Source organism: Triticum dicoccoides, chromosome 1A (genome assembly GCF_002162155.2).
Source record: "Triticum dicoccoides isolate Atlit2015 ecotype Zavitan chromosome 1A, WEW_v2.0, whole genome shotgun sequence".
Lineage (NCBI taxonomy): Eukaryota > Viridiplantae > Streptophyta > Magnoliopsida > Poales > Poaceae > Triticum > Triticum dicoccoides.
Genome location: NC_041380.1, coordinates 608,774,422 through 608,781,865, shown reverse-complemented (window position 1 = coordinate 608,781,865; position 7,444 = coordinate 608,774,422). Strand labels below are relative to the sequence as shown.

Below are 7,444 nucleotides of genomic sequence, written 5' to 3'. Positions count from 1 at the left end.
GGCGAGGAGGAGGAGGAGGAGGAGGCGGCGGCGGCGGGAGTGGTGGGCAAGGCGATGGCGGAGGAGAGGGCCCGGATGGAGCCGAGCAGCCGCCTCCCCAGGCTCGGGGACGGTGGTGGCGGCGGAGAGGCGGGGTGGTCGTCGTCGCCGATCATCGCGGGCGGCGGCGGCGTGGGGATGGGGATGGGGATGGGGAATGGGGAAACCCTAGCCCGCCCGCTAAACCCAACCACTCCCTCTCCCCTCTCTCTCTCTCTCTTTGGATTGGAAAAAATGGCGTCTTTGGATCGGAAAAAATGGCGTACGGAGAGGGAGAAGAAGCTAAGGCCTCCCTCGCATGCTTTCCTATTTGCCCCAATCTAATCAATCAATCACACACACGCCCCCATCATTCTCAAAATATAAGTGCAAATGGAAACAAGGTATAGTCAATCTTTCTTGTAGAGGAATGTGCTACCCAACAACAACAACATATTACACGCTGCACAAACCAATCCCAATATCATTAGTTATATGGAGGTACAACTAAGTGTTGCAACACTTTTTGTATTAGCATACATAAAACAAGTACAAAGAAACTAACATCACTAACTCTAGTACAACCACGCCAAAGCTATAGACATCACATTTCTCTGTCACAACAAATGTGTACGACAGTTCTGCACAAGATCAAAACATTAGAATTAGGAATAAACAGATAGAGATGAATGCTTCCGACGTGAGAAGAAAGGTTATACTGGTACATACCAGGAGCTATGTAGCCATACGTTCCTGCTAGTGCACTCCAATTTGATGAATCGGGCTTAAGAATCCTTGTTGTGCCAAAATCCGAGACAAAAGCCTTGAAGGTTGTATCAAGTAAGATGTTGCTGCTCGTGATATCTCGATGGATTATAGGTGGACTGCATTCGTGGTGCAAATAAGATATTGCTTGAGCCACATCATTTGCAAGAGCAATTCTCTTCTGCCAATCCAATTCCTTTGCTAGCTCCTCATTTTCCAATGCCCCGTGGAGGCTTCCCTGCTGAATGTAGTCATACACAAGAAATTTATACGCTGGATGGGAGCAGAATCCATACATTTTTACAATGCTTCGTTGTCGGATCTGTGATAAGATCTCCATTTCATTACAAAATCTTCTTTCTTCATCCAGCTCCTCTTCGGTCTGATGAAGCTTCTTCACAACAACTAGCTTCCCATCTTGGAGTTGTGCTTTATAGACCTTGCCATATCCACCCGTTCCAATGATGTACTTATCGTCGAAGTCTTCTGTTGCCCTTACAATATCGTCAAATGCCAATCTTCCATCAAAATTCCAAACAGAGAATAGGTCCCTTGCTTCAGCAGTAACACTTTCTTGTGGTTTTCTCTTTTTACGACTAAGCATTACTATGACAACAATTGCGGTAACAATGCCGAAACCCACCACAAGAACAATTGGCAAAAGAAAACCAAATGTCTTCCGTTTATGGTGACTAGCTATTGGAATTGAATAACAAGGTGGCAGGCCAGAGAGGTTACCACACAGACCTTTATTGGGAAGAAACCAACTTGCTGAAGCATTTTGGAGTAGCCGTGTTGTTGGGACCGGTCCTTCCAAGTCGTTGTCAGACACATCGAATGTTTAAAGGCTCACCATGCTTGCAAAGGAGGATGGAATGCTGCTATTGAACTGATTATGCGATAAATTCAGAAATTCTAGCATCTCCAACTTCCCAAGTTGCTGTGGCAACACACCACCGAGGTTATTGTTGCTCACATCTAACATGATCTGCAGGCCTGCTAAATTTCCAATCGCTCCAGGCAAACTCCCACTGAAGTTATTGTCGTTTATCTTCAAGGACTGTAGTTTCATGCAGGCCCCTAGTTCCTCAGGTATTGATCCACTCAGTCTATTCCCAGATATATCAAGGTATCCGAGATTGCTGAGCTTTTCTATCTCTGTAGGTATGGATCCAGATAATTGGTTCGATGAAAAGGTTAGTTTATATAGATTAGTTAAAGTGCAGATTTCTGGCGGAATCTCACCGCTGAGATGATTACAATCGAGTCTCAGCTCTACTAGGTCAGACAATTTAGAAAGGATTGGAGGTGTAGAACCCGTGATCATATTTTGTGCTAGGTGCAGTACCGTCAGTACCGATCCTCGCTCACTTGCCACCGTATCTGTATCTTGATCCGGATACGGTGGCAAGTGAGCGAGGATCGGGTCGTCGCATCCTTAGTGGCGCGCTACATCGGCGCCCGGATGTAGTGGAAAATGGGCAAGGGTCTTCGCATTTGACTCGACGAGTGCGAAGGGTAAGGAAGCTAGCCGAGCCTAATTGATGCAACGGTGAGGAGAGGTGTTGATATTCTTTGCGTCCAAGAAACCAAATGGAGAGGACAGAAGGCGAAGGAGGTGGAGGATACCGGCTTCAAGCTGTGGTACACAGGGACGGCTGCAAACAGAAATGGCGTAGGCATCTTGATCAACAAGAGCCTCAAGTATGGAGTGGTAGACGTCAAGAGACGTGGGGACCGGATTATCCTGGTCAAGCTGGTAGTTGAGGACTTGGTTCTCAATGTTATCAGCGCGTATGCCCCGCAAGTAAGCCACAATGAGAACACCAAGAGGGAGTTCTGGGAAGGCCTGGAAGACATGGTTAGGAGTGTATCGATTGGTGAGAAGCTCTTCATAGGAGGAGACCTCAATGGCCACGTGGGTACATCTAACACAGGTTTTGAAGGGGCGCACGGGGGCTTTGGCTATGGCATCAGGAATCAAGAAGGAGAAGATGTCTTAAGCTTTGCTCTAGCCTACAACATGAGTGTAGCTAACACCCTCTTTAGAAAGAGAGAATCACATCTGGTGACTTTTAGTAGTGGCCAACACTCTAGCCAGATTGATTTCATCCTCTCGAGAAGAGAAGATAGGCGTGCGTGCCTAGACTGTAAGGTGATACCTGGAGAGAGTGTTGTACCCCAGCATAAGCTGGTGGTTGCTGACTTCCGCTTTCGGATTCGTGTCCAGCGGGATAAGCGTGCCAAAGTCGCTAGAACGAAGTGGTGGAAGCTCAAGGGGGAGGTAGCTCTAGCGTTCAAGGAGAGGGTCATTAAGGAGGGCCCTTGGGAGGAAGGAGGAGATGCGAACAATGTGTGGACGAAGATGGCGACTTGCATTCGTAAGGTGGCCTCGGAGGAGCTTGGAGTGTCCAGGGGAAGGAGAAGCGAAGATAAGGATACCTGGTGGTGGAATGATGATGTCCAGAAGGCGATTAAAGAGAAGAAAGATTGCTTCAAACGCCTATACCTGGATAGGAGTGCAGACAACATAGAGAAGTACAAGATGGCGAAGAAGGCCGCAAAGCGAGCTGTTGGTGAAGCAAGGGGTCGGGCATATGAGGACCTCTACCAACGGTTAGGCACGAAGGAAGGTGAAAGGGACATCTATAAGATGGCCAAGATCCAAGAGAGGAAGACGAGGGATATTGGCCAAGTCAAATGCATCAAGTACGGAGCAGGCCAACTCTTGGTGAAGGGCGAGGAGATTAAGCATAGATGGCGGGAGTACTTCGACAAGCTGTTCAATGGGGAGAATGAGAGTTCTACCATTGAACTGGACGACTCCTTTGATGAGACCAGCATGCGTTTTGTGCGGCGAATCTAGGAGTCTGAGGTCAAGGAGGCTTTAAAAAGGATGAAAGGAGGCAAGGCGATGGGCCCTGATTGTATCCCCATTGAGGTGTGGAAAGGTCTCGGGGACATAGCGATAGTATGGCTAACCAAGCTTTTCAACCTCATTTTTCGGGCAAACAAGATGCCAGAAGAATGGAGACAGAGTATATTAGTACCAATCTTCAAGAACAAGGGGGATGTTTAGAGTTGTACTAATTATCGTGGAATTAAGCTGATGAGCCATACAATGAAGCTATGGGAGAGTCATTGAGCACCGCTTAAGAAGAATGACAAGCGTGACCAAAAATCAGTTTGGTTTCATGCATGGGAGGTCGACCATGGAAGCCATTTTCTTGGTACGACAACTTATGGAGAGATATAGGGAGCAAAAGAAGGACTTGCATATGGTGTTCATTGACTTGGAGAAGGCCTATGCTAAGATACCGCGGAATGTCATGTGGTTGGCCTTGGAGAAACACAAAGTCCCAACAAAGTACATTACCATCATCAAGGACATGTACGATGATGTTGTGACAAGTGTTCGAACAAGTGATGTCGACACTGATGACTTCCCGATTAAGATAGGACTGCATCAGGGGTCAGCTTTGAGCCCTTATCTTTTTGCATTGGTGATGGATGAGGTCACAAGGGATATACAAGGAGATATCCCATGGTGTATGCTCTTTGTGGATGATGTGGTGCTAGTTGACGATAGTCGGACGGGGGTAAGTAGGAAGTTAGAGTTATGGAGACAAACCTTGGAATCGAAAGGGTTTAGGCTTAGTAGAACTAAAACCGAGTACATGATGTGCGGTTTCAGTACTACTAGGTGTGAGGAGGAGGTTAGCCTTGATGGCCAGGTGGTACCTCAGAAGGACACCTTTCGGTATTTGGGGTCAATGTTGCAGGAGGATGGGGGTATTGATGAAGATGTGAACCATCGAATCAAAGCCGGATGGATGAAGTGGCGCCAAGCTTCTGGCATTCTCTGTGACAAGAGAGTGCCACAAAAGCTAAAAGGCAAGTTCTACAGGACGGCGGTTCGACCCGCAATGTTGTATGGCGCTGAGTGTTGGCCGACTAAAAGGCGACATGTTCAATAGTTAGGTGTGGCGGAGATGCGTATGTTGAGATGGATGTGTGGCCACACGAGGAAGGATCGAGTCCGGAATGATGATATACGAGATAGAGTTGGGGTAGCACCAATTGAAGAGAAGCTTGTCCAACATCGTCTGAGATGGTTTGGGCATATTCAGCGCAGGCCTCCAGAAGCTGCGGTGCATAGTGGACGGCTAAAGCGTGCGGAGAATGTCAAGATAGGGTGGGGTAGACCGAATTTGACATGAGAGGAGTCCGTTAAGAGAGACCTGAAGGATTGGAGTATCACCAAAGAGCTAGCTATGGACAGGGGTGCGTGGAAGCTTGCTATCCATGTGCCAGAGCCATGAGTTGGTTGCGAGATCTTATGGGTTTCACCTCTAGCCTACCCCAACTTGTTTGGGACTAAAGGCTTTGTTGTTGTTGTTGTTGTTGTTGTTGTTGTTGTTGTTGTTGTTGTTGTTGTTGTTGTTGTTGTTGTGCAGTACCGTCAGTTCGGTAGATGCACCTAGATTTGGTAAGATCTGCCCAGGGAGTCTATTCGATGTCAAGCGCATCTTTGTGAGATGTGGATACACACCAAAATGCTGAGATATATCTCTTGTTAGTTGGTTCCACCGAAGGTCTATTCGAACCAAACTCGTGCAAGTCTTTAAACTATTTGGAATGGGGCCACTGAACATATTAGAATAGACAAAGAGATATTGAAGTCTGCCACCTAAACATATATTTGCTGGTAAAGGTCCTGAAAGATAGTTGTTATTCAACGCAAGTTTAACAAGGCTTATGACATCTCCAAATTCTTGAGGAAGAGAACCTGATAATTTGTTATCAAATATATGTAGTTCTTGGATGCTTTGCAACTTCCCAAAAGATTTTGGTATTGAACCTACTATCTGATTTTCATAGAGGTGCGGTAGTAATAGCTTGGTAATGTTTCCTAAGCTGTCAGGAATAGAGCCAGATATTTGGTTGTCGGCCAAGTCTAATTCTCGGAGATTCTGCAACTTGCCCAATTCTAAAGGTATTGGGCCTGTGATTTCATTTGTGTAGAGATAAAGTTCATTGAGCATAGTGAGGTTCCCTAGTTCTAGGGGTATTGAACCTGTTATTTGATTTGTATAGAGAGAAAGTTGCTTTAACATATTGAGATTGCCTATTGCGGGGGGGATGGAACCTGCTATTTGATTTTCAATGAGAAGAAGCATGTTCAGCTTGGTGAGATTGGTTATGGAGATTGGAATTTGACCTGAAAAATGATTTGAACCAAGATCAAGAATTTGCAAATGTCCTGTGAGTCTGTTAAACGAGAGTTCAAGCTGGGTGAGACTCTGCAAGCTACCAAACTCAAAAGGAATCTGTCCTTTGAGGTGGTTGAAGTTGAGGTTAAGATAAGAAAGTGATGATAGAGAGCTGATATTAGTTGGTATTGGACCATGGAGACTGTTGCTGCTGAGGTCAATATATGTGAGGAATGGAAGAGCCGAAAAGTTGAGCTCACCAAGCTGGCCACGGATGCCAGCACCCGGCAGGGAGATGTTGGTCACCACCCAGGGCATGCGGCGGCCATGGCGAACAGCCGCGCACATGATGCCCGTCCAGTTGCACGGGCTGGTGTTTTCCTGCCAAGAGCTCATCTGCGGCGGTGGTCTTGCAAGTGTAGCTTTCCAGTGGAGGAGGGCCGTGTGTTGAGACCTCAGTGAGATCCCTCCATGGTGCGCCGCATGTGCTTCTTCCAAGAGAAGAAGGCACGACACCAGCAGTAGGCAGAGGTACAACAATGGTGTTGAGGAAGATGGCATTCTGTTGTCCAGTGTTTGCATGTTGTGTTTGGTTGAGGGATGTGATTCAATAGACAATGGAACTCGGTTGATGAGTATTTAAGCAGTGTGTCATCAATTGTTATGAGGTCCTCAGTGAACGCACAACAGCTGATTGGAAGTTGCTGCTGGAAGACTATTCTTCTTCAGTATCTGTCGCCATCTCTGCCTCTATTTTCTTTCCTCATTCGTGTGGAAAATTAACACAAGAATTATTCCTAGAAAGAGGTTCCCACGGCGTATGCCTAGTACTCATATCTTCCCCATTTCTCCTACGTCTACAACTTATGCACTGTATGGACTGAAGTTAACATTGCAGTAGAGTTTTTATTTGATGGTATCCCCTATGATTTGTTTGGCAGTATTTCCTTGTTTATTTGATCATGTAAAGCTTCTTTAGTACATGGAACCAAATAATGTTTCTCTTTTCGCTTTTCAGTTAGTACATGGAACCAAATAATTAGCTAAAGGACTCGTGACTGGTGACATAATGGAACAACAAATAGTGGGAAAAATTCTTCAGTGTTGAATCGTGGTTCACACTAATCATTGACTCCAAGTCTTGTAGGAAGTAACGTGTTGACCTCAGCAACTTATGCACTGAATTGTGGTTCACACAAATCCTTGACCCCAAGACTCATATCTTTCATACTTGTCCTCCGTCTACAACTTAGGCCCTGTTTGGTTCATAAGTCCTAGGACTTTTTTTAGTCCCAACTTATAAGTCCCAAGTCCCTAAAAAGTCCATACTTGTTTGGTTCCTAGGACTTATAAGTCTCTATAAGACCATATTACAACTATAAGTCCCTATAAGTCCCTCCTTGAGAGTCTTATTTCATAAGTCCTAAATACCCATTTTAAGTCCCTAT

At 45.9% G+C, this 7,444-nt stretch overlaps 1 pseudogene; it reads right to left on the bottom strand.

Moving 5' to 3' along the window:
• Nucleotides 1-474: 474 nt before the first annotated feature.
• Nucleotides 475-6,557, bottom strand: LOC119357278 (annotated as a pseudogene).
• Nucleotides 6,558-7,444: the final 887 nt, after the last annotated feature.